The 26,932-nt window shown below is 37.5% G+C and overlaps 1 long non-coding RNA gene across 1 annotated transcript in view; it reads left to right on the top strand.

Annotated features, from left to right (window-relative positions):
* Positions 1 to 20,313, top strand: part of LOC138924327 (uncharacterized) — an 87,331-nt gene extending 67,018 nt beyond the window's left edge. Inside the window, exons 3-4 of the long non-coding RNA XR_011439326.1 lie at positions 14,604 to 14,737; positions 14,893 to 20,313. This is a non-coding gene — a long non-coding RNA (uncharacterized lncRNA). The remainder of the gene's footprint in view (positions 1 to 14,603; positions 14,738 to 14,892) is intronic.
* The last annotated feature ends 6,619 nt before the right edge of the window (positions 20,314 to 26,932 follow it).

The following is a 26,932-nucleotide window of genomic DNA, read 5'->3' as shown; positions in this document are numbered from 1 at the left end:
TTGTGGTGGTTTGTTACACAGCAATAGCTAGCTAACATATCCCACTGATCAGGCTTTCATTGCCACCAAACATCTGAAATGTTCTTATGAAGGTCACCAGGGCCCTCTAATTCACCACATCCAGGAGTCAATTATCCATCCTCTTCTTTCTTGACCTCACAGCAACCACTGACAAAATTCTCCTTCTTGAAATTCTTCCCTAGGTCTTCATGATATCACATTTACTTGGCTCCCTCTTACCTCTCTGCTGCTCTTTCTCAATCTCCCTTGCTTCTCTTCTTCCTCTGCGACATCCTTAAATACTGGGGGCCACAGGGGTCTATGCATGGCCCCTTTCCTTCCTCTATACTTTTTCTTTTATGATATTATTCAATTCCATAATTCAAATACTGTCTATCTGATGATAATTCCCAAATAAAAATCCTTTTTTCTATATCTATTTTTTTTCTAAATTCTAGAATCATATTTCTAGAAGCTTATTTAGCATCTTCACTCAGATATGTAATAAGCATTACAAACAACATGGCAAAAAGTAACTATTTTTCTGTCTTACAATTCTTTTTCAGTTTCTTTCTGGGTCTTATCTTTATCATGCCCCTAAGCCAAAAACCCAATTTGCAAGTATGTTGTTGGCTCCACTTCCAAAATGCATCATGAATGTGATCATACCTCACCAACTCCTACAACTAGAGTCTGACCCACCATCATGTCTTATTTGTTTAACTGCAATTGCCTCTTAATTGATTTTCCTGCTTTCATTCTTTTCTCCTATGGTCAATTCTCTTCGCTGTAGCTAGAATAATTTTTTAAAGTTTAAATCTAATCACATTATTACTTTGCTTATATCCCTCCAAAGGCGTTCTATGCCAGTTGGAAGAAAATCCAACCTTCTTACCCTATTTCTAAGATCCTCTATGATCTGTCTATAGCTGTCTTCCCTGGTCTCATCTCTGACCACTCTCATTCTTTTTCAGTATTCTCCAGCCACTCTGCTTTTCCTTCTCCCTCAAGCACTGCAAGATCACCTCAGTCTCTGAGCCTTTGCACTTGCTGTTCCTACTGCCTGGAATTCTCTTTAATAGATATTTGGTGGTTAGTAATACTTTGGCATTCTAACCTTAGATAAAAATGTCATATTTTCAGAGAGGGGTTTTAGGACCATCCTAGCTAAAATGGCTTCCTTGTATAATCCTCAATTCATTCTCTAGCCCACCATCCTGTTTTATTTATTTCCTTCATAGCACTTATCTATCTTCTAATTCTTATCTAAAATTAGCTTATTTATTTATTTCTTACATAGTTATTGTCAGGCTTTCTCCATTAGAGTATAGCCTTCCTGGAGCTTGACTCTTGTTTGCCTTGTGAATTGCTGTATGCTTCATGCCCAGAACAGTACCTGGCACTGAGTGGGTGTTCAGTAAGGATGCAATTGAAGTGGCACACTACTGATTTATTTGTCAAAGTATTATATCTTGATATTATTCCCAAAATAAAATGACAGGAACCCACAATATATTTCCAAATCCTTAGATTCTTTTAAATGTGTGAAAATAAGGCATTTCAATGGATTAAACTTGAGAAATCTCTTCACTAATGATGTTGATCTAGCCATTGACGTAGCTTTTGTATTAGGTAGCAGAAGGGTACTGATGTGAAGATACATGTGTCTATTGTCCTGGCAGCTGGCCTTTCACTAAATTGATTTTCCAAATGCCATGTTCCAAGTAAGACTGATTTGCAATATCAAAAGTTTAATTGTGTCCACGAATGGGCTACACTCTCAAGGTTGCACATCTATAATGTACCAAGGAAATATCAAATATAATCAATGGTTTTATTTAGGAATAAAAATTTGTGTTTTCATATGAGAAATATTTCATTCACAGAAATCCTAAAGATGTATCCTTTAAGATTTAGCTTAAATCATTACCTTTCCTGGCAAGAATTTCTTGGTCTTCTAGGAAATGCCAGTCACATCTTCTTCTTGGGCACCTAGTGCTTCAATGCATTGACTACACTGAAATTTTAATTGGTGATTTATTAGCTTACTTTTCCACACTAAACCTTGAGATCCTTCAAACAGATCTCACTTCCTTCATCTTTCTTCTTCTTAAATGTAGATCCTGATATCGGCATCTTTATTCAGTTTGTAAAACAGAGTAAGCTCAAGTAAATGTTTATTCAATTGGATAGGATAAATATATATGGGGTTGAATTACTACTTAATTGTTTTATGTGAATATCCAAGCTTACTTTTAGAATGTAAAACTTTGGATGGTAGAAACCATGTATTATATTTTCCTTGTATTCCTCTTAGAGTACAGTACACTACTGTGCATATGGTGGTAATGCTCTCTTCTCTGCTGGATTTGGGCTCCATCCAGACTCTTAACAACCACCACCAGGATTAGGAGAATTGGTAGTCAACTTCCACTCAGGGTTCTACATTAACTCTCTATCTAGTTTACTGTCTTAGTGAGCTGACTGGATAATATGAAAACTTCAAGAACTTTTAATAGGAGCATAGTTTATAGTTGCATGACTTTGGGCATTTTACTTAATCTCCATCTATCTCAATGTTTTTATTGGTACCTAACTCAAGCAGTTGTTATGAAGATCACATGAATTAAAACATACAAAGTATATGAAATATTCTAAAGGTCTGGCTCATATTAATTATAAATAAGTGTTAGGTATTATTTTTATTACTATTACTTTTTCCTAAGGCCTACATCAGAGTTCAGTCTAAACAGCCACATCTTTACTTCCTATTTTCCACTTTGCTTAGACTACCAGATCTGGGGCCTCAAGAGGCAGATTGAGCCAACACATCCTAGGAGAATGTCCAAATTGGGGAAAGTGGTTTCATTAATTTATATCAGATTCATGCAAAGATTTCTTTACTCCCCCTAATGGTGGTTCTACATCCAATCTTGAGAAAGAGATAAGTGGTAAATTTGAAGGTGAGAACTTTATGTGCCGTTTCTTCTATTCTAACTTTATTCATCAGAAATACAAGTCGGTGTGGGAGAAAGCTGGCCATAGTGAGACAGTTAAAGCAGAAACTGGTCAATACATAAAAATAGTTGCTGAGGGAAATAAATTTTCTTTGCGTTGATGTTTTCCTTTAAAGAAGGAAGTCCAGTGGAATGAGCTGGCTCTTCAGGAATATATCACTAGAAAGAGGGTACAACGTCTGTGAAAAACGAGTAATGGATTGGGAGCTGTGGCAAACAGACTCCTGAACCTGAGGCAAGAAATCTTATTGATTACCATGGGTGTATGTCTCCAAAATATGTATAAGCTAAACTAACTGATATGAAAACCAAAGAAGCTAGTTCTTATCACTCAAGAGTAGACTAGGAGGGGTAAGAGGGATTTCAAGAAATCTGGGGCCCGGCCCAGTGGTGCAGTGGTTAAGTTTGCACGTTCCGCTTTGGCAGCCTGGGGTTCGCCGGTTCGGATCCCGGGTGTGGACATGGCACCACTTGGCAAGCCATGCTGTGGCAGGCATCCCACATGTAAAGTAGAGGAAGATGGGCATGGATGTTGCCTCAGGGCCAGTCTTCCTTAGCAAAAAGAGGAGGATTGGCAGCAGATGTTAGCTCAGGGTTAATTTTCCTCAACAAACAAACAAACAAACAAACAAACAAACAAACAAAAGAAATCTGAAACTGTTTAATGAAATCTACCCAGATCTTTGTTGTTAGTGCCATCAAGTTGATTCTGACACCTAGCCACTCTGTGTACAGCAGAGTAGAACCCTGTCCATTCTTTTTGCAATATCCTCTCACCATCTGGCACTATATCAGACGATGCTCTCCTGCTATTTCCAGGCTTTTCATGGCCAATTTTTTTGGAAGTGGGTGGCCAGGTCCTTCTTCCTAGTCTGTCTTAGTCTGGAAGCTCTGAGGAAACTTGTCCATCATGGGTGACTCTGTTGGTATTTGAAATACCAGGGGCATAGCTTTCAGTATCACAGCAATCCTCAACTGCCACAGTATGACAACTGACAGATGGGTATTATGGCACCAGCAAATGAACCCGGACTACAATGAAAGCAACGAATCTTAACCACTAGACCACCAGAGCTGGACAACTCAAATCTTAGGGAGCACAAAATAATCTTTTTACAGGCCAAATTTCCTCTTCCTTTACCTCTTCTTTCCTCTTCCTTATAGGTCAAATTTACAGCTTTATGATTATTTTAGTCCCCACTGACGAAGTAGGCAGTACAACTGTCCCCTATTTTTGATTTTATTGTTTTCTCAGAGAACCATAGATAAGAGTTTACAATCATTTGATTATTCAGTTCGTGCTGGAATGAGTCAATAAATTCTGTGTATTTATCTCAACCATGGAAAAAACAATATACAATATTTTTCCTCAGGAAGATGATAAGAATTATGATGTTAAAAAGTACAAAAGTGAATTATAGCTTTTTTCTGTATCTTTCTGTTAAATCATATTTAAAATTAATTTGACCTCTGTATTCGATGGATAAATGACCAAATTTACTTACTAAAATTATTGTACTATAAACCATGTGACAAAGGCTACATTTTGATGAAAATTTCCAAGTTTCACCCACTTAGGTGTCAATTACAGTTGACTCCCACTTCTTCATGATGATATGTTGCTGTTAATTATTATGCCTATTTATAGAACTAAAAAGATACTCTCATATTTGGCTGATGGGCAAGTTGGTTTCCAACTTACAAATTAAGCTCTCCAAAGTGACAATGTTTTCAGAGCTCCCACTGTGCTCACACTCATTTCAGGCACCTGGTACATCTATTTTCTCTCCTCCTTAGAATGCTATGCTCTTTTGTTGTTATTTTTAATCTTTCTGTTCTAACAATTTTGATATCTTAGCCCTTCCAGAGATAGAGAAGGTATCAATCAATCAATCACAAATAAATAAAGAGTATATATGGACCAGATCATGATTATAGACATGAGGATTGTGCGGCTATCATTGAAGGTAGTGTGCCTGGTATATTTGAAAGGATATGTTCCAGCCTTAATTGTAGACTTTAGAAAAGAATTTGGATTCTTCTTTGGAAATATCCTACGTTTAATAAATCTGAAAGTGTCTGGAGTATTAGGAGCTTTTCTCCCATTATATATAATGATCTGTTAGAAAAGGATGTAGTCAGAGGAAAACATTTTGCTAGAATTTCTAGCCAAAGTTTAAAATAAATTTAAAAAGTTAGAAAGTGTATTAGTTTCCTAGGGAAGATTTAACAAATTATCGCAAATTTAGTAGCTTAAAACAACAATAATTTATCTTCTAGTTCTGGAGGTCAGAAGCGCAAAATCAGTCTCATTGGTCTAAAGTCAAGGCGTTAGCAGGCCGGTTCCTTCTGCAGGCTCTGAGGGGAGAATCTGTTTTCTTATCTTTCCCAGCTTCTAGAGACCTCATTCCTTGGCCCATGACACCCTCCCACCCTGTGTCTCTCCGTAACCTCTTGCTTTCTTTATTACGTCTTCTACTTCTGCAATCCCATCTTCCTCTGCCTTCTTCGTATAAGGACACTGGTGATTATTTGGGCCCATCCTGATAATCCAGAATAATCTCCCCATCTCAAGATCTTTCACTTAATCACATCTGCAAAGTGGCCTCCTACAAAGAAAGATAATATGTTGACAGGTTCTGGGGATGTGGATGTTGACATCTTTGGAGAGCCATTATTCAGCCTACCATAGAAGGGAACATGCACAACAATTATATAGATGATATGACTGTCTATATAATTTACTAGGATTTATAGGAGAGTTTAGCTTGGTGGCTAGATATAAGATCCATTTAAAAAATGCAATTGCATTTTTATATACCAAGATGAAAGAGAAAAATGTAACGAAATGTGAAAAACTCTAGAAAAAAATTAGAAGTCTGACAATGCCAATCTTGGTAAGGATGTGGAACAATGAGAACTCTCACACATTGTTAGTGGGAGTAGAAAGCAGAACCACAAATTTGGAAACAATTTGTATTTTCTTGACAATTGAAGATGCACACAAAGCTATGATCAGAAATTCTCCTCCTAGGTGTGGCCCTAGAGTAACACTTGCCTCCATGTCTTAGGGAGCATAAGCAAGAAAGCTTATAGCAGTATCATTAATTGATTACAACAGAAAAAAATGGAAACAGTCCAAATGTCCAACAAGACAATAGCAATTAAATGCAGTATAGTATACTTCACCATAGAATATTATTCAGCAGTGAGAGTGAATGACACCTACACAGAAAAACTGTATGAATTATAGAATCATATTGTTGAAAGAAAAAGTCACAAAAAGTAACATACAGAATGATATAATTTTAATAAAACCCCAGAACAAGAGATCTAAAATGTATGTTGTTAAGTGTACACGTGTGATGGGAAATTATATTTTAAAAAGCAATGAAGTGATAAACACAATATTCATAGTAGTGACTCATTACGGGTAGAAATAGGCTATTGGGTTTTGGAAGAAGCCAACAGAAGGTTTAAAGGGGTGTTCTAGTTGGTGCTGAGTTTATTTATTTATTTTTTCGATTAATATGCTTCAATATTTACATATATGTTATTTACTTTTGCATCTAACAAATAGTTTGTAATATATATTATGTGTGTCTATATGTGTGTAAGCATACATAAGTTTAGAGAAAAAGAAGGCAGGCAGTATAGCAGTCTCACTTTCTCTCACATGTGTCCTGCAAGTGCTCCGGTCCTACCACTTGACACAAACACAAAGGCATGTTAAATTCTCTGGCCCATTTCTGACACACATGGGAATAAATAATTACAAGATATCAACTTTAGAAACAAATATTCGTGTTACCTGAAGACATCATACTGGGGTGCTCTCTCTATTTCAATCCACTGATTAGCAAATGAGTTTTTAAGGGCAGTTAAAACTGCTATATTTTAGCTCAGAATATCTGATTTAAAATTTTTGTGTTTCATTTTTCTTTCCAAGGAATAGAACTGCCATCGTGTTCTATATTCCAGATGAATAATTTGATGGCAAGAGTTCCTGTGGCTCTGTAAAATCAAAATAATTCCTTCTTTCAATAAGTCCAGAGCTGACTTTGAAACAAGATTGTTTTTCTTTTAGAGAACAGGGTGCTGCTGGCTCCCCCTAGTGACCAGGAGGTACCAATGGCACTGCTGAGATCATTACTCCTCAATATTACACAATTAACACCGTGCTACCAGCCTGGAGAAGCACTTTTAAACACAGTATCCCAGTTTGATTTTCGATATTCTTTCTCAGATTGATTCTAATATTTTCTCTCTGGCCCAGTGCACAATTTTCTTCCCTTTAGGGTGGGTCCACTCCGTCCATTCTTTACTGGAGCTCTCTGCCAGGAAAGAGGCTACGTGGACATACTTAGGGAAATGGGATACCCGTTGGTTATATCACATTATTCGTAAGTCAATGACTTATGTTTCCTGGAATTTAAAGCTTACTCTTTTACATATAAGGCTTCTTTATTTACGTAACATCAACATTTATCTAATCCTGTGGGTTTGGTGGTAGAGGCCTCTCCCGACACTGTCTAGGCTGTAGCTTGTTGTGCTTATATCTTACATATATTCATACAAACCCTTGAGATTGATAGCAGTGATATTTTTATTCCAGATAACTAAAATGAAGCCCAGAGAAGTGAACGGTTTGGTAAAGTGAACTATCTAATGAGTTGCAGAGTTAGAATTAAAATCTAGCTCTTTCAACACTTAATCCAATGCTCTTGTTACTCCCGTACACAGTGGATGAGTAAGTCTAGTCCTCGAGCTGGTGATGGCTCTCCTGTGCGTAGCAGGAAGGTGCTATGCGGAGGATCTAGAACACACGGCTCTTGTTTAGTGACCAATTGGCTCTTTTTTCAGTATTAGTGTCTTGATCCAATAAAATACATTTCATAACTCATTGGAAATGTTCCTTTGAGTGGAGACCTTGTGGAACCTCTTTTCTTCCATTCCCAGCCAGGCTTACCGTTGCGCTGTCAAGCCAGGATGTCCTTTCTGTTTCTTTTTTGGTGGAAATGTGAAGCCTTTCTAAACCCTAGAATAGATCCTGTACTCTGCTTTAGTTATTTTAGAAGGCTACAGAGTGATTATGGGATTGCTAAAATATAACTTTAAATTGATTTTTCCCTTAGATTAGACATAGATATGAGTATATTCTGGGAAATTTTTTTTTTAAAGTGACTTGAGATCTTTTCTTGTTGTTGTTGTTTCAAGATTGGCACCTGAGCTAACAACTGTTGCCAATCTTCTTTTTTTTCCCCTTCTTCTTCTCCCCAAAGCCCTCCAGTACATAGTTTTACATTCTAGTCATGAGTGCCTCTGGCTGTGCTGTGTGGGACACCACCTCAGCATGGCCTGATGAGCGGTACCATGTCTATGCCCCAGCATCCAAACCAGCAAAACCCTGGGCTGCCAAAGCGGAGCGTGCAAACTTAACCATTTGGCCATGGGGTCAGCCCCTGGGGAAAAAATTTAATGAGAAAAAGAGCAGCATCTTCTTTGGTCCTTGTTCACCACATCAGAGGTTTTCCACCTATTTAATCTTACCAATATGCCCCACTCGCTGTGCTCTTCCTAGTTAGCTTTGCCACCCACATGCCTCTGTCTGGAAGCTAGTAGGGAGTTTTAAATTCCTGTATGTAGTTATACTTCAGGGGGAAAATAAGCTTTTTTTAAATCTGGGATAAACTGCAAGCTATTTCCCTTGGCTTATCTTATTAATATTTGATGGCATTTACTTTCAAAGTGACTTTGCACAGTTGCCCTGGAGTGTTTGCACAAAGGAGGCTTTCTAATGCAAATCTAACTGGATTGAAAGTTAAAACAAATTTGGCCCAAATGAGACTGCCCTCAAAGTCAAATCTTACTCATCAAAGCAGCTATTCATTTATTCATTCATTGATTTGTTTGTTAATTAAATGCATGCGATAATTTATTAACCAAATATTTTCAAAACACCTTGTGGTGGTTATTAGCACTGGTCTACGAGCTTATAGTTTAGTAGGGAAGATGAAATACTGCAAAAAACACCACAAAATTAAAAAAAAAATCTCTGTTGATAGAAATGGATTGCATCAAGGTTGGAGGAGAGTACCCACCAGCCAGGCTCTGGGGAATGCCACATCCTGTTTCTTAAACACATCAAAAATACAGGCTTCCTTTTACACTTAAGTATAAAAGACCCTTTCCCGGGTTTGTCTCATGGTCTGCGAGAAACGAGGTGTCTCGAGCACTTGGGTAAGGGAGATGAGATATAGTGAATGGTCAGCAGCAGAGGGATGCTGGATTCCACCATTCCTTAGTGAGCTTTAGGCTATTTGAAAGGAATACCATTGAAATTCCAAATTAGAAATATAGCATTTGAAACACCATACTGGTTACAATTGTTGGCTAATAAAACATTAAGGATCTATTAAAGGCTTATAGAATTTGTTCAGGAGAATAAAATATTCAAGATCTGTGAAGGGATTTCAATGTTTACGCAGGGGAGTAAAAATTAAGACTCTGTTAGTTGAGATGTTCACTTTTAGAATATGAGACATGAAGTTGTGTTAGCGCTGGAAGGACTGATTTCCTTGCCAATGTGGTCCAGCAATGATAATGCTAAGAGAAAAGAGTCAACTAGTGAAAATGGTGAGAATGAATGCTCTGGGAGGACTGAGGAGGTGGCAGGGCAGGCTTACATAGGAGGTTTTTGCTTAATTGTACTGGCAGAACAAGTAAACTATGAAAAACTAAAGATGACGGGGACCGTCTTTAAGAGGAAGTGATTTGTATACTGAAAATTGTTTATTGAACCATTATTGTGAGAAAAAAATGTGTTAAATGATGGAGAGGATATAAAGAAGCATAAGCTTACAATTTAATAAGATATAAAGCCTATACACAAAACTGAGAGATAATAATTAAAGATCACATTAAGTGATACAGAGAGAAAGTGATACAGAGTTCATAAGGGGCTTTCTGTATAAGGTTGTCAACTTAAAGACCTGAAACATTCAAACTCCCATCATCATCTTCTCCTTAATAATGTACCTTGTTTAAAAGGTGATAATTTTTCTTGAAAAGGAAGGTTGATCACATCATAAATTACATTCTTAATCATATTGGTTGGCTTAGTCATTTTTACTTTATGACATTAAACGTCCTGAAAATGAGAACAAATTGAACAATTTAGCTTAACTTGAAGATTTGCCAAGTACACCATGTCATCTAGAGTAACATTCTGAAAGTTCATTTTCAGATGTAGTTATGAGATTCCTTGATTCCTCTTTTTCCTTCACCTGCTTCTTATAAATCCTACAGTCTCTGCTTCCAAGTGGATCCTTTACCTTCCCCCTTCTCTTCATTTCAACCTCTTTGTCCAAGATACCATTATGTCTCCCCTGGGCTATCATAACGATTTCCTACTGGTGTCCCTCATTCTGATCTTGAGGCCTCCAGTCCAGCCTTCCACCAGAGCCAGAGTGATTTTTCTGAGTGGGACATTAGATCACTTCATCCCCTTGTCTAAGACTCCTCAATGGCTTCCCAAACTCACCAGTGCTGACAGAGCTCCCAGACCTCGTCACCTACCATTCTTCCCCTCGCTCCCCATATTCCAGCGTTCTAGATATCTGTCTGCTTTTCCTGCGTTCAAACATACGGCCTCTTCAGAGCATTTGTGCATCAGTTCCCTCTGCTTAGAATGCTTGTCTCCCAGGTTTTCATGCGTCTAGAAATTTTCACTTAGATCTCAGTTAAAATATCTTCCCAGAGTAGATTTCTCTAACCTGGTCATTTTCTAATACAATACCTTTTTAATTTTAAGGATATTTTGTTATCTCTGTCTGAAATTATTCATTTGTTTGCTTTATTATCTCTGTCTTAAATTAGAATATAAGGGTTATCATATCAGAGTCCTTTCTGTCTTCTTCACGGTTTTATCTCTAGCACCGAGAACTAGAACAATATTTCTATCTTGGTGAGTACTCCATGAATATTTATCAGATGAATGTTGAATTACAGTTGAGGTGTTTTTTCCTATTCATCTTCTACACCTTGAGGCAGAGTTTATAGATGTAGCTTGATTCTCAAAGGCTGATAAGAGGAATTATTTTCACCAGAATTATAGTTTAAGACACTCTTAAGCTCACCGTGGAGTAAAGGCTCTTTGATGGCCTTTTGGGAATCTGAGCTCGTGATTCTGAGACTTTATGTCTACAAGACGAAGCTCATCAACTGATGGTAAATTTAAAATAGCCTTCCAAAGTAATACGAAGAAAGGAAATGCAGGAGGGGGTTGCTAATAAATTGTAAATGTTTCTAATACTATATGAAAGTCTTAAATCATGAAAATGAAATAATAAGCATCTAGCCTTGTAGAGTCTTCTATATTATACAGGATATGCAGAATATATGAACTTAATGTTATCTTTTTTTTAATATTATTAGATTTAATGTGAAAGCAACTATGAATTGAAAGTGCACTGTGAGCAAAATTTTTTGCTTATTCCAACAGCAATTTTGAATTTTATTTACATCTATAATGAAATATATTTTATTTAAATTTACAGTAATTTCTTGTTTGATCACCCCGTTTCTGCTAGGTACTCTGGGGTTAAAAGCACTATCTGTTAAAGCACCGTCAAAGATCGTTGTATTTGTCATGAGCTTCCTTGGGCGAGTGGTAGAAACTCGGATTAACTTCAGCAAAAAGGAAATTACTAGTCACCAGAAATTCCAGAAGGGTTTCATGAAAATTCTGTCTCTATTCATCTCTTAGTTATGGTTGTCCCTGTTTTCCTCTAATTTCACTATTATCATTAGCATATTACATTAGCATCATTATCATCTACTGATGGTGGGCTTCCTCTAATAAGTTAATGAAGTTTGGTGCAGGCCAGGGTTATAATCTCCTAGCATCATAACCCTGAAAGAAAGAAATGGATCTAGCTTTTTCCCACTTGCTTACTCATTCAGGTACCCAAGATTCATTTAACCAATGTTGACTGAGTGCCTTTTGTGTCAGGTTAATTCTGAAAAATTCCTAGTTCTTAAAGACCTGGTTTAGGCCATGTGCCTCTTCCTCGCCAGAGGAATAGGCTATGTTGATAGGAAGTACAATGCCGAGTGCCACTACCTTGGCTGGAGGAGTGGAGGGTACCATTATTTATGGACTTGAAGTGGTTCCTAGAAAAAGGGCATATTGTTCCCAGTTATAGGAAGACGGAAAAGGTGCTGAGCAGACTAAAACTCATGGCTATATTTCACTCAAATAATGAGAGTCCCATATAATCAATGATTTGAGCATGAAGTTCAAGTTAAATTGAAAAAAAACAGTAGAAGACAAGAGTTGTTTTTTCCATCTCTTTATTTTCTAAATCCTGCTTTGGAAAAAAATCTTAACTTGGCCAAAGTTGCTTACACATTTGTTTTCATTTCTAGAGGGTTCCTTATGTGATTCCCCATGCTATTGGGATGTGGCTAAAGCTTTGTGAGACTCCTTCAAGGTCAAAGTGGATAATTTTTTTATATAGTTAAAAAAAGGAAATTCCTAAGCAAAAGTCATAAAGTAATTTCTGCCTTGTGCCCTACAAAAGCAAAGCTTAATTTTGTCCATCTTAATTCTTATATAATTCTAAATTTGGATAAATACTCCTGCTTCTAACCCTTCCCCAAGCAAATTTCTCTTCTAAATATTCATAATCCAAATACAGAGTTTTATGTATAGATCAGTTCTTCCTTATTCCTAAATTAATTACAGTCTTCTCTTGATTATTTCATCAGTTTAGCTTCTGTGTCAGGAAAGCAAATTTTCTCTATTCTTTCTTGTTTTCTACAGCAAATATGTATTGACTACCAGATAGAAAGCAAGCACTTGGCTAAATTAAAGGAATACAAATTCTTCTCAATAAGGTCCTTGGTAACTCATTACTAGTTAGATTTCTTGACCCCAATTTCTCCCCATTACCTCCAGCCCGCATCTCCACTGGGTTTCTGTATATAGGAAGAACTTATGTGGAACAAATTTCAAACATATTTGGGATTTGCTAATATCTAGTGATACACTTTACTGGACTTATATTATCTTTTTAAATTTTCACCACATTTACCTGAAATGATTTAACCTTTAGGAAATCATGCTGGATAGTTTTTATCATTTCATTTTTTCTGGGTGTTTTGTGATTTCATCCTCTGTTCATTTCTCTAACATCTTCCTGCCACTACTGTCCATGTTGATTGTATAAGCTTTGAACATTTCTTTTTCTTAGCTTTTTTGGGTGAAGAAGATTGGCCCTGAGCTAATATCCATTGCTGATCTTTCTCTTTTTTCTTGAGGAAGATTGTTCCTGAGCTAATATCTGTGCCAATCTTCCTCTACTTTGTATGTGGGATGCTGCCACTGCATGGTTTGATGAATGGTGTACAAGTCCACGCCTGGGATCCAAACCTGCAAACCCTGGGCTGCTGAAGTGGAGTGTGAGAACTTAACAACTATGCCACTGGGTCGGCCCCTGAGCATTTCTTAGTGAATAAAGAACTATTTGGTTCCTGTTGGTCCATTTGAGGAGATAAATGCCATTCTTATTAATAGGTTCTTTCTTGAAGGTTTCAAAAGGATAACCTTGGTGACTCTGACATTGTGTATATACTTGAGGATTTTAACTGCCACAAAAATCAACAATATTGTGACGGTGAATGAAATTTTCATTTACTTAACTGAGGAATTACTTTGTTTTCATTGTTTTTCCCCCTGGTTTCCCCTATGGGCACTAAGAAAAATGACTTTATATTTTGGTGGCATTCTTACAACACGGCCTCACTGTTTTCTTTATCTTTCTAAGAACTGAACGTTTCACTTTGAATAAGAGTTTAATATTTCTCATAAGTAAAATTGCTCATTTCAAAGCTGAATAAAATAGTCATTTAATTCTTTTCAGCTTTTTTTCACAAATACTAATGAGTAAGAGTTTCACCAACTCATTTAATAAATGAAGAAAAAAACAACAGAGGCAGATAATTTTAAAACCTTGTTATGTGATAAATGGATGTTCTGACCAGTGAAATGGGTCATGGCATATTCAGAATAGGCTTATGGTTTCCTGCTGCTTGTCATTATGAAACTTGACAGCAGCAAAACAAGGGGCTCATTTTACTCTACTAAAGATCGTTTTCTCAGGATGAACACAGACCCACCCACTACCATTGATTTTGGATACTATAACATAAAGTGGTGAATGTATTGAAAGAGAAATTGTGACCTCTTTTCCTGTCTTGGCTTTATACTGACCAAGTTACTTTCTTTAATTACTTCCAGCACTTATTGTCAATATCAGGAGTTTCGGGGCCAGTTTTAAGTCATGCAACATTGGACAACCCACTTAACCTCTGTCACTCAATAATGGGGCCAGACTGAGACTGTCCAAGGTTCACTGTTGTTAAAATGTCTATGAATGAATAATACCTGAGCTATATCATACATATTATCTCATGCTACTATTTACTCATTGATTCTTTTATAATTATTTTTCTCCTTATATTGCTAGTAAGTTTCTAGAAGCCCTTTCCTATTTCTTTACTCTTTTATGTTCTTCCCCCCAGAGATTTGCACAGAGGACTCAGTAAATGTTTTTGGATGAAGACAATGATGGTCCGTTGGAATGATATTGGAGATGCATTAAGTTAGCTATGACTCATTCCTACTTAAGAAGAGTTGGGTTCGGGAAAAGCTAATGGTAAGACTGTTTATAATTCCTACCACTTTTCGTTTATGTAACAGATGCTGTTTGTTTCCTCCCTTTCACATCCCCACAGCCCTAAACTCTACCCACTAAAGGCTGATCATTGTTAACAATTGACACTCTATCCTTGGACTTTTTTCTGGTTGTAGGAGCCCACTTGGCCTCTAAGGAGAGAACATTGTTCCAGAAGCCGCCTTCAACCAATGACAGAAGTGGTGTAATATACCCCACATCACAGGATCTCACTGAGTTGGAGGACAGTGTCCATTCAAATTCCTAACGCCCTATCTATTTTCACTATCGTTTTGTTGGCAAGCCCATCAAATTGCAGATTGTTTGATTTAACTCTCATTGGGTTTTTAGCAGAAAGTACACAGGGAATGATTGCATAAGTAGATTGTTTGCCTACATTTCCTCTGCTGGAATCATTAAGGCAAAAATGGGCCTTCAATAGTGAGATAGAGCAAAGGGAAGGAAATAACGATTTGAAAATAAGGAGTGCTTCAGAGGAAAGCAAGTTGTTTGGGGGCTTAAAGAAGGATCTTTGAGCAGTTTCTGTGTAGCATGATGGACATCAGGAATATGGCAGTCATAAGAAATAAATGCTAAAATGAGATACATATTAGATTCTCAATAAATGAAATAATGAATGAATGTATAAAGTGTAAAACGAAGTTGGAGATACCAGAAGTAAGTTTGTTTGTTTGTTTTGAGCAAAGACATGAAGATTTTTTGAGCAAAGAATATTGTGTTAATTTTACAAAAAAGAGAGCTCTCTTATCTTGGGCAATTTCTGGCCTAAAACTGAAATTTAGTCAGTAATGAAAAGTCAAATTGAGATGAATATGCTTGTTATTTTCCATTAGTAGTCTTAGAAGTTCAATAATTTGGAACAGAAAAAATAAACAAGATCAATATTGGTTTTTCCCATGCAGTTACATAGTAACTTTTTCAGCCTTATTTTTTCCTAATGATAGTTATTTGTCCTGTTTTTATATAATTAATTTATGCTGCATGAGTTTACTTGAATTTAACATATTAGCAAGAAAATTAATCTTTTATTTCATGTTATCTTTCTTGTTTTGTAAATATAAAGTTATGTTGAATAAACATGCATTTAGGCACTTCTTGAAACACAGATAAGCTGCCAGATTATAGATAAATGCGTAATTTTTGGTGCCACACTAAAATTATGGTTTCCTGAAAAGAAGTTTGAAGGTCAGATTTGAAGTGCTATTTCCTTCTGGTTATATGGGGGTATTTATACTTTGCTAATACGTTGACGTGTTCCATTCACTACATATCTATTTATACCATCTCTTAGCTTCTCCCAGATGATGAAATGCATGACCAACTACCATTAAAAATGCAATTAGAAGAAAGAGGCTATCATAAAGTGCTAATAACCAAATTGAATGGAATCTTGTTGTTATAGGATGTATGCATGTTAAATATTGACTTACATCACATTAGATTCAGCATTCTTTTTTTTTTTGTGAGGAAGATTGGCCCTGAGCTAGCATGTGTGCCAATTTTCTTCTACTTTATGTGGGAGGCCACCACAGTGTGGCTTGATGAGTGGGGATAGGTCCATGCCCTGGATCTGAACCTGTGAATTCTGAGCCACTGAAGCAGAGCGTGGGAACTTAACCACTACGCCCGCCACTGGGCCAGTCCCCAATTCACCATTCTTTTAGGAGTTAAAACTCAAGCCAAACACATTTTAATTTAATATTTTAAATGGTCATTAACCCATAGAGACAATGAGGAGGCTAAAATACTTACACAGAGTACAAATAATGGGAAATATAAAGGAAGACTACTAATGTGGGCCTATGAGTTTTTATGTAAATTAGATAAATCTGTGAATTAAATGACCTAAGACAAACGGAAACGTGGAATAAAAAGAAATATGAGCTAAGTGTTCAATGGGAACATTTGTCACATCATTTCTATCTGTGATCAACATAGCAGCAACTGATTAAAGCTGCCCCTTTGAGTAGATAAATTCATCTACCAATGCAGTATTCTTAACAGTAGTTATGAACAAACAGCAGTCTTACTCTAATGGCTACGAAAATCAATTGAACAATTTTCTTGATGTACTACAAGCTCCTTGAAGTTCCGATTATGTAGCTGAGCTCATTGCTCTCTGTTTACATAAATTACTTTTTTTTTAGATGTCTATGAACCCTTCCATTAGGCGTCTATCAGAGGGAATGAATTCTGTTGACATAAAACGCACTCAGGAAGCTTCAGTGTGTTGTCTCCTATAGTCCAGGACTACCTTGATGCAATATCAGATTTACATCTTATGGGGAGAACTACTGCCACCCGGAAGTACTGATATTGGTCCCTTCTCAGAATGGACTCCTGGGATATTAATACCAACATCATTTGGATATTCTCTTACACGCCTCTTGGTCTTAAGACCTTGAACATGGACTACTAACTCCTTTCTTTTCACTTACCCTAGTGAGTAGACTTTCTCTGGCATGCGATTCTCCCAGTCTCTGGCTGCATTGGTCCTGGCTCAGTTTCTGTGATCATTCTTCATCTCCTTACTGGGATTCCTGGTCTCTTTATTCATTTCGCAAATAATTAGAGTGACTACTACATGTAAGGCACTGTTTTAGATTTCATGGAAATGGTAATAAACAAAAAGGTCCCTGCTCATGGAATTTACATCCTAGTAGAGGAGGACAAAGATTAGACAAATAAATGTTGATAACCACTTGGTGCAAAATAAGGTCAGTCAAAGACAACTTTACGTAGAGTGATTAAGGAAACCTTCTCTAGTGAGCTTGCATTTGAACAAAGCCTGAAAATGGTGAAGATGTGAGGCATTCTGAAAAGTGGGAAGAAATTTCTAAGCACGACAGCAATAAGAGAAAATGTCTTGAAATAGAAGCATGGTTGGAGTGTTCAAGGAACCTGGAGAAGTAAGCAAGGGCAATAGTAGATGAGGACAGAGAGCTAGCAGGGGGAGGTTAGGGGACAAATCATGTAGAGTCTTCCAGTTCAGTGAGTTCTGAATGAGATGGGAAGTCATTGAAGGTTTTTGAGCAAAGCCCCAGAAGGCCCTTTGTGCTCTCTTCCAGTCACTATCCCAAAGATAACCTATTCTGACTTTTAATACCATCGATTACTTTGGCTTGAATTTTATATAAATGGAATTGTGCAATATGCTTTCTTCGGTGTCTAACTTATTTTATTCAAGTTATATTTGAGATTCATCCATACTGTTGGATGTAGTTGCAATTTACTCATTCTCATTGTTGCCCTGATTTTCATCAAACAAATATGACACTATTTACACATTTTACTAACGATTGACTTTTAAGTTGACTTGGCTATCATGGACACTGTTGCTATTAATATTGTTTAAATGTTTTTTTAATGAATACATAAATACATTTTGTTTCATCATCTACAAACAGGTGAAATTGCTGGATCAAAGGTTCTATGTATATTCAACTTTAATAAATATTACCAAACCATTTTCCAAGATGATTATAACAATTTATACTGCCTTCAGCAGTTTTTGAGAATTCTAGTTGTCCTAATAGTCATGTCTTCGTGTAATCTATCACCCAACCTTGCTCCCTTGTTTGTGTGCTGGACCTAGTGACTTGCTTCAAGTCTATAGAATATGGCAAAAGTGATAGGAGGTTACTTCTGATGTCATGTTGTGAAGACTACGACTTTCATTTTGCTGACACTCTTGCCATCTTGTTTGCTTCCTCTGATGAAACCAACTGCTATGTTGTGACTGGCCATATGGGGAGGCCTTGTGACTAAGAACTGAGGAACTCAGAGCTTCAGTCCAACAGTCAGGTAGGAAGTGGATGCTGCCAATAACCATTGGAATGAGCTTGGAAGATTCATTTTTAGATGACATTAGTGTAAGATGACTGAAGCCTTGTAGGAGACTCAGAGTCAGAAGACCGAACTAAGTATACAGATTCTTGACCCACAGGCTTAATAAGGGTATGTCAGATAAATAAATGTAATATAATAAATGTATGTTGTTTTTTTGCCACTAAATTTTGGGAAATTTGTTGCACAGCAATAGGTAACTAATACACTGCTAATTTGGATATCTTCTTTGTGATGTGCCTGCAGACCTTTGCCCGTTTTTCTGTTGGGTTATACGCTTACTTATTTATTTGTTTGCTTTTTATTTACTTACTATAGTGAGTTTTTTAAATATTCTGAATATGAATTCTTAACGTATATTGCATATATCTCCTTCCAATCTTTAGCTTGCCATTTCACTCTTTTAATGGTGCTTTTTGATGAACAGTCATTATCAATTTTATTACATTTTTACCCTTTATAATTAATGCTTTTTGTTTCCTTTTAAAAAAATTTCTGCTTACCTCAACGTTGTAAAGATATTGGTCTTTGTCTCCTTTAAAAATTTTGTTTTGGGGCCGGCTCCGTGGCCAAGTGATTAAGTTCGCATGCTCTGCTGTGGCGGCCCAGGGTTTGGATCCTGGGCGCGGACATGGCACCGTTCGTCAGGCCACGTTGAGGCGGCGTCCCACATCCCACAACTAGAGGGACCTGCAACTAAGATATACAACTATGTACGGGGGGTTTGAGGAGATAAAGCAGAAAAAAAAAAAGAAGATTGGCAACAGTTGTTAGCTCAGGTGCCAATCTTGAAAAAAAAATTTTTTTTGTTTTACCTTTAACATTTAGATCTATAATTCATCTGAAATTGATTATGTTTATAGCATGAGCTAGGCATCAAGATTTGTTTTTTCCCCTTATGGATATCTAATTGATCCAGGAACGTTTATTGAAAAGATCATCCTTTCTACATTGTAATGAAATGTTGCATTTGTTATAAAATTGTCGAACTATTTTGTATTAACTTGGTTAAGCTGAGAGCTGTGTTTCCCAGAGTCTCCTTCTCTGAATGGTTTTCCATTAAGTTTGGCTAATAAAGGAATTTGTACGAGATTTGCAGGGAGAAAATAGGAAGTAGCCATTACTCTTTGGAAGTTTTCTTGGTTATACCCATGGACTGACACAAAGGTACTGGTGGGTTCTGGCCTTTCCTCACTCTTTCCATCTCTGTGTTGAGCTTTTTTCTTCCTGACTGCTACCCAACAGCAACCGTAGGCCGCCACAAGTTGCTTGGCCGTGCACCCACAAGAGTGGTAGTACATGGAGCCAACAGTTTGCTATAGACCTTCTACTAGATTCTTCTTTCTGTCTGCAGCTGGACATTTTTGTTTTTTTTGCTTTGTTTTGCAGGTATCTCTGCAAGCTTTAACTTTTTCACCCATGCCAATGTATCAGGAGGATTTGTGAGTCCTTCCCTGATTTTCCAACTCCCCTGGGGCACAGAAGACATAGGCATTGGATGCAAGCAATGTGAGAGATCCTGACCTGGGTTCAGGCTCATATGATGTGTATGTGTGAGTCTGATTCTGGGCTCTTCTACCTGTACTACTGGTCAGTTTTTCTATTCTTGCATCAATAATACAATGTCAATTATTATAGTTTTATAAGTCCCGATATTCTGCAATAAAAGTCCCCAGCTTTGTTCTTAAAAATTGCCTTGGGTATTCTTGGTCCTTCTTATTTCTACACAAATTTTTGAATCAGCTTGTCAATTTCTATACTCAAAAAAACTGCTGCGATTTTTATTGTTATTCCACTGAAAGTTTAGATCCATTGGAAGAAGATTGGCATTGTCACAATAATGTAGCTTCTGATCCACTTATAATTTAGGAAGAAATAGAATCAATCTTCCACAAAATCTTCTAGAGAATAGAAAAAAAAGGAAACACCTCCCAAATTGTTTTGCGAGACCAGTCTAACAGTGAGATCAAAATGAGTTACAAGTTGGAGATTATAATATTGGACAAAAATGATATCCAACAATATGCTGTTTGGGTACAGGCACGCTTTCAGCTCTCTGATAGCCAAACCAGGGCTCTTTTCAAACTAGGGCTGCTCCAATAAGGAGATGATATTTGGCTTAGAAATAGAAAGCTCTGCTTCTGATCCAAGTTGTTATAATTCCTCAGAATCACAAATTTCTATATATATTTCTGAGCAAGGTCCAGACTTTGTCATTTCCCCTGAGGTAAATCTTTGGATAGAAAAGTGAACTTAGACTCCAGAGCCTCAACTTCTAGATCTGAAAGAGATGACCAAACGTTATTTGAGATCTTCTTTTGGAAAAGGGAAGAGTTCTTAGAAGATGGAGCCAAGGTTTTCATCTTAACCCTAAGAATTTGCTGTTGCTGAATGGACCCATCAGGAGCCCTTGGGACCTGCCCTGAGGATCCTTAGCCGGAATCTCTCACCCTGTGCTCCAGGAACCTACTGCAGACTCTCTTATAGGAATATTTAACTCTTCAGTTTTTCTTTCTTTACTTCTCTGCACCAGGAGGAAAGGAAACAAATATTACCTTTCATTTCCTGAGATGTTTTAAATATTAAGCCCTCACTCTCCTTGAGGAAAGGAGAACTGGTTATTTGATTGCTAATGATTTGGGCTCAGTGCTTAATGCATCATAAAAGAATAGTGTGAAAAAAGCCAACACGTTTGAGAAGAGAGGGAGGGTGTCCCTTTGAGGAACACTGTAAAAGGCTATAGAGGACCGGATTACCCTGAGATTAAGAGGAGGTGAGAAAAGAGAGAGAAGGGGAGAGAGTTACCAGAGGGATGTCAAAGAGCCAACAGGCTGATCTTGGTGATGTTTCCCAGAAGGAGAAAGGACCTAGGTAAGTGTTCTGGCTAAGATACTTAGGATGTTTAGAAATCCGTACTAAGTAGCCTGTCGTATTGCCCACACTCAATGCCTACACCTTCTGCTCTGTCCTTGTCGGGTAACTCTAGCAGATTCCCTGTGCTCTCTGCTCGCTGTTCATCACCCTCTTCCCAGCCCACCCGCCAGGAATTTGTAAACTGCAGAGAAATGGACAGTCTGCTTGTTTCTTCACTGAATTGTGGGAAAGCACCCTTGGACTTGCTCCTGGGGAGTGATGAAATGAACAAACTGGATACCCTCTGACCTGGAAAAGCAGGTGGTGACATCCTTATTCTCCTGTCATTTTTTTGGTGCACTTATCAAGTAATTTTAATCACTACCTGAGTAATGACATTTACCACTGAAGAATTCCTATTCATTCTTTACGTCTCAACTCAGATGTGATCTCTTTTGAGAAGCCTTTCCTACTTTTCTCAGGCAAAATCCTTAACTTCTCCCTTGGTGTTCCTATAGTCCTTTTGATTTGCTTCCATTACAGACTTTGTCACAGTTTTTTGTAATTACGTGTAAATATTTGTTTGGCTATCAGTATCATCCTTGAGGACATCATCTTATTTGTGCTTTATATCCCCATAAATGGTGCTTGACATATAATAGGATCATAAAAATTGTTGTGGAATGAATTTGTCCTTGGGGAGCAGGACTGGCTACATAATTGCAGATTTCAGTGCAAAATGAAAATGTGTGGCCCCTTGTTCAATAACTATCAAGAATTTCAAGACAGTAACAGTTGGGCATTCAACTGGGGGTGAGGCCCTCTGAGTGTGGGCCCTGTGCCACTTCTCAGGTTGTACATCCATGAAGCTGGCCCTCATGAGAAGTTAGTCTTGGATTCAGCAAGACCTATAATGTGAAATAAATTCTACCATGTTTTATTGGCCCAGCCGTAGAATTGATAGTACTCAATGGTGTTTTAGTTTGAAATTTTACCCTTTTTAGTGGAGCATCATAAAGAAAGGGTCTATGAAATTCATTTTGTGTGTGTGTGTGAACACACCCACATAAATGTTGACTATATTTTGAATGCAAATATAAATGTTCCATATATTATACAAATGTCGTTGATACTATATACTATGTCCTCAATTCTGATTACTTAGAAAATATTCCTGTTAGTGTTAAAATAAAGAATGGTTGTACTTTCTTCTGAGTTAAAGGAATTACCAATGAGATTTCATATTTATTCATTCTTTCACTCAACCACTATTTATTGACTATATACTATGTGCCAGATAGTTGGCCGAGTGTTAGAGACACAGTTGTAAATAAGACATAAACCATCTTTGAACAAGCATTGTATCTAATGGGAAAGATAGACCTTAATAAAAAAAATATTCAGTAAATTGTAACTGCTACAAAAACTGTGACATGATTGTATAACATGAGATTCTGACCTTGTCTGGGGAATAAGAAAGAATTATAAGGAAGTACATTTAAGCCAAGTCCAGAGCTGAATAACAGAGAGTGTTAGTAGATTAGAGAAGGAGAAGAGGCATGGAGCATGGAAGGAATCAGTAAAATTGAAGTTGAAGGCAGAGAGGCCCGAGGTTCACATTAAAGGAAATAGAAAGCAGAAATAAAATGGGAATGAGAATCCTTGAGAAGAAAATGGGAGGTGAATAGGGGGAGTAATGATGTGAAATAGGATGCTGCTGATAAGGTAGAATTCGGGGAAGCTGAGTAGCCATAGACATTGAAAAGGTCTATGAGAGACCATAGGAGCAGAGGTTAATGTTCATGAATATCAAAATCTTGTGGGAATAAACTGAAGCTGTAGGAGGAGAATAAAAACAGGTTGCAACAAGCATCCATCTTTACCATTGCTGTATTAATTTTCAGTGGCTGCTGTAACAAATTACCACAAACTTAGTGGCCTAAAAACAATATAAATTTTTTATCTTACAGTTCTGGAGGTCAAAAATCTGCAGTGGGTCTCATGGGCTAAAGTCTAGGTGTTGGCAGGGCTGGTTCCTTCGGGAGGCTCCAGGAAAGCGTCTGTTGCTTTGCCTTTTCCAGCTTCTGGAGGCTGCCTGGATTCCTTGGCTATGGCCCGGGCCAGAAACTTCATGACTCCGACCTCTGCTTCTGTCATCACGTTCCTTCTGACTCTCCTGCCTCCTTCTTTCACTTATAAGGGCCCTTCTGTAATTATCTTGTGCCCACTTGGATAATCCAGGATAATGTCGGTATCTCAAGATCCTTAAATTAATCACATCTGCAAAGTCCCTTTTGTCGTGAAAGGTAACATATTCACAGGTTCTTGGAATTAGGACACGGATATCCTTAGGGGGCCATTATTCTGCCTACTACAGTTTCTAAGCAGGATTTAGGTGTTTATCTTTTTTAAAGTAAAGCCAATGTGATTAGAGTTTTAAACAGAGTATTCTATTATATCTCAAAAAGAAGGCAGAGCAAGCTTAAAAATGTAACACAAAATATTAATTGAAGACAAGAAATAAATACTTCTTCATTCTTGGAGACCAAGTAACCTAGGCCCACATCTTGGTTGTACCATTAGCCACCTGTGTCACCCCAGGACATTATTAAACCTCTCTGAATTTCGGTTTCTACATCCAATAATGAGAAGGAAAGATTATAGTGTCAGGCCTAAAATTAAGGTTTAAAATAAATGCTGCCTTGACATCTAGTGAAATTGGAAGGGCCTCAAACATCCTAACCCAGAGTCCCCTTTCCTATTCTGCTCCCACAGATAAGGCCCCCTAGGTAAGCATCCTTCCTAACCAAAGGGTCAAGTGCCATCCCTGCTTATCCCTGTGGATTTAGTTCCCTGCCAGCCCATATGATTATTCAACAAGTCAATCATATCCTCCCATGGGAAGCCGGCACACCTCACCCTCTTAATACTACTAAGCCTGCCTCCCACAACCCCTTGTTCACTCTGCTCCTGAATGCAACTCCCATGTGGTCCTGTATGGCATGTGGTATCCTCCTGCCCTGGGCTGTGATTGTATGTGACTAATAAATTGCTGTCAATCTCATCTATCAAGTTTTGGGTGTTGTGTGTTCAGCCATCCCTATAACCCTAGGAAGGGTTAACTCTTCCTCACCAATGGTGAAAAGGAGATGATTAAAACAAATATCTATCTCCTACATTTTTGGGGAGTTAAATTTTTTAAAAGTATGTTAATATCTTAGCAAAGAATTTGGCAAAGTTCTGCTATACAGGGCATGCTTAATAAGTGGTAGCCATTATTATTATTGTGGCTAAAGAAACATTATTATTGTATTTTTAAATTCCCATTCTCCACACTTGCATCGCGTGAAATTATATGCTTTTCTAGTAATCCATACGATTGTATTCTAAAGAAATGAGGAGACTAAGTTCCTGTGAAGACACACTAGGTGAGCAAAGTACAACTTAGAGTAAATGAAGACTAGTTAGTAATTTTCTACATATCCTAACCCTGAGGAAATTGTCCAGCAAAAGTACATTTTAATATAGAGAACAGATGAAGTCATATTTGTTGGAGAAATGATAATCCTCACTTATTGTACATAAATAGACTTCAGATGTGGCCAATGAGCTATGCACCCTTGATTTGTACAAAGATTCCCAAGGTGGATGGTTAAAACATCATAAAGAATAAAGCAAAATCCAGATTCAGATGTAAATGGAAGAGAAATTAAGCGATTTTGGATTGGGGGTATTTTTTATCCTTCATTAATGAGCATCTGAAACATAACACCATCATTTTCTCAGAAGGGGACTATAGGCTAGTTTTAAATTTAAGTGCTGCTCATGGACTGAAACTCAGCAAATGATTTCAAAGGCAAAGCATTGATTAAACCCAAAAGGATGTGGCAAATATCAGGGGAAAATCTGTTACTGGGATGTTTATGAAAAACATTTTCTTAAGCATCTGATGTAATTGGCAAAGAAATTGTTCATGGTTACAGAGCGCCCAGCTGAGATTTCCAAAGTAGAAAATAAATAAGGAAAGCTTCGGTTTCTGTTTGCAATTGTGTGCTGATCAGCACACACTCTTTTATGTCCTGTTCCATTTGCGCAAGAGCTCTGCAGAACAGTCTCTCAAGCTTGCTGTGCTGCAAACCTGTTTCTCTTACAGAATACAGAGAACCTGGTTTGCTCTCTTAGCTCCGCACCATAGAAAGTCCCCACTTTTCATTTCTTCTCCTCAGACCACGTTTGATGAAAGCTTGCTACATGTTCGCTGAGGTAATTTGCTGTGGCAGCCCTTTTGGATTTACTTATATGGACAAATGTTTTGAGAAAATAGCAGATGTATAGTGCACCCATTGAGCAAATTCAGTTTTTTATACAATAACTGTAGTTTGCTGGCTTTGCATACTGAGATCAGGAGGAACATTCTTTAGAAAAATTATAGGTGTCTTGGGAGCAGAGCTGGCAGATACTTAAAGGCTTTCCTTGTTGCCCTTACCTCAGCGTTTTGCCGTTTTTTGAACCCCAATGACCAGAGAAAGTATGAGCTGAACTGTTAGGTTCAAAAGATCATCGTAAGGAAAAAGCCAGCATGAGTTAATGAATGAAACAGATTAAAGGAAATAATGTTGACACATCCCAAAACTCTCTCCTAAATGCTACACACATATATCCCACTGCCAGCCAATCGCCAATTGGCTTTTTCCTCATGGCAAACTCACCTGCTTCCTAAGGGGCATTCTAAGAATGTCTAAAACGGAACTCCCCCCTTCCCTTCTCTCAGTCTGCCTCTCTGGTTTGCCAGTGAAAGACCCCATCATCATGCAGTTGTTAAATCCCAATTTTTTGTCTTCTCAATTTTATTAATTCCTTTCTGCCCCCTCTCAACCTCTCTACCCCTCTCTACACACATCCAAATAAATCACCAACTACCTTTTATTATATCCCCAATTATCTACAACATTTATCTTCGTCTATTCCAATTGTCCTTACCCCAGGCCATTTCTCCATCCACTCCCCTCTGGAATGACATATCTTTCTTCCAGCAGAATCTTTTCCTTCTGTATGGCTCCATTGCAATCCAATTTTCAAACTAAAGCAAAGGGATTATTCTAGAATTCGATTCTCATCGTGCCCCTCCTTTACTTAAAGATCTTTTATTTGTTTCCTATCTCTCTACAACAAAGTCCAGACTCCTTAAGAGATCTTTATTTTCTATCTGGGCCCTTTCTTCTTTCACACAATGTATTGAAGCTGCCAATCCCATATAAACACAACTTCTTTCACTTTCTAAAATAAACACTGTCTTCACTCAACTGTTTTCTCTGCCTGGAACAATATTCCCCCCTAGGTGGCCTGGCTAACTCTTACATATTTTTTAGTAATTTTTCCTGCCTCCTGCTAGACCAGTACCAGTGCCTTACAAAGCTCCCTGTAATTCCATTATCAGAGCACTAATGTGATTTATTA

This window comes from Equus caballus, chromosome 5 (assembly GCF_041296265.1).
Source record: "Equus caballus isolate H_3958 breed thoroughbred chromosome 5, TB-T2T, whole genome shotgun sequence".
Classification (NCBI taxonomy): domain Eukaryota; kingdom Metazoa; phylum Chordata; class Mammalia; order Perissodactyla; family Equidae; genus Equus; species Equus caballus.
The sequence above is the reverse complement of the archived record's forward strand: the minus strand, read 5'-3'. Positions and strand labels throughout refer to the sequence as shown.